Raw genomic sequence first — 1,684 nt, forward strand, 5'->3', positions numbered from 1 at the left:
CTCGACCCCGTGGGCTCAGGCAACCCACTCACCTCAGCCTCTCAAAGGCGCGGGATTACAGGCTGAGCCACCGAGCCTTCACTTTTACTCTAAATTCTGTATTATGATAATAATTTCTTATCTAAATTCATATGAAGCAAAAGCGTCTGATTCTAACAGAAGGAAACCTTTTATGAAAGTGAATTGCTAGCCGGGCTCAGTGGTTCAGCCTGTAATCCCGCACCTTTGGGAGGCTGAGGTGAGTGGATTGCCTGAGCCCGTGGGTTCGAGACCCGCCTGTGCAGCAAGACCTCATCTCTACAATAAACCAAAAAATCAGCCGGGCGTGGTAGTGCATGCCTGTAATTCCGGCTACTTGGAAGGCTGAGGCGGAAGGATCGCCGGAGCCCAGCAGGTCAAGGCTGCAGTGGCCGGAAGCGGCCACTGCACTCCAGTCTGGGTGACAGTGAGACTCCAACTCAAAAAAATAAAAGAAAAAGAAAATGACTTGCTTGTTTGGAGAGTTGAGACACATTTCTTATAACATTTGGTCAGGACGTTGGCTTGTGTTAACAGCTGGCATCAGCAAGGGGATAGTTTTTTCCCCCACTTTCCTCACAAACTGTTACTTTGCTGTATTATCTGATCCAGCCTTTTCCTCCTTTCTCTCTGCTATTAGTTAAATGTACAAAAACTAATAATAAAATTATTAATTTCCAGTGTCGAGCAGCAATCTCTTCCTCTCCTGTGTTTTATAGAACTCTCTGAAGTGACCCGATCATTTCATCAATATTCCCAGTCTTAGTCCTTCTCTGAAAACAAAATTCCACAAATACTTGTTGAAGCCTACTCAGTGCCCTTTTGTGGTGAAAAAGGTAGAGAGTGGTATAAATTGTTGAACTCTTTTTACAGCTGTGGAAACAAAGGCCCTGGAGGTGAAGAAAACTGACCCCGGGTCACTGCAGGGCCAGCTACACACACAGAAAACAGGCACCATGGGGACACCCACAGTTTAGGAAGGAAGACCAACCGATTTACAGGTAAATGAAGGTATTGATAGAACAGCTTTTAACTCGAAGGCACAGCCAAGGACTTCGACTGTTTTATTCTTCAGTTCATGTTCCTGGTTAGGGGTGAGAAGGCAGGAGGAGTATTTGTGGCCAGTAACCACCACCCGCCACCCCTACTGGTGTGAGAAAATAAGGTAAGAGCCAGGGGCAGGGGCAGTTTGAACTTCTGCCAGCTAGTCCTCAACTTTCCAGGAGACAGGAGCAGAGGGAGGGGTTTGAATATTCTATGGGGATATATATTATACGTATATGTGTAAATAGTAATACAGTTCCCCCCCACCAAAGCAAAAATAAAATAACATTAAACTCCCGTGATTGTTGATTGGAGCAAATCTGAACATATCATTTTTCAAGTGTGCTCTAAGGGGTATCTTTTTTTTTTTTTTTTTGTGGAGTCTCGCTCTGTCGCCCAGACTGGAGTGCAGTGGCTGCTCCCGGCCACCGCAGCCTCGCCTGCTGGGCTCCGGCGATCCTTCCGCCTCAGCCTTCCAAGGAGCTGGAACTACAGGCGCGCGCTACCACGCCCGGCTGATTTTTGATTTATTGTAGAGATGAGGTCTCGCCAAGTTGCCCAGGCGGGTCTCGAACCCACAGGCTCAGACGATCCACTCATCTCAGCCTCCCAAAGGTATGGG

This window comes from Carlito syrichta, unplaced genomic scaffold, assembly GCF_000164805.1.
Source record: "Carlito syrichta isolate Samal-C Ts95f unplaced genomic scaffold, Tarsius_syrichta-2.0.1 Scaffold308854, whole genome shotgun sequence".
Classification (NCBI taxonomy): Eukaryota; Metazoa; Chordata; class Mammalia; order Primates; family Tarsiidae; genus Carlito; species Carlito syrichta.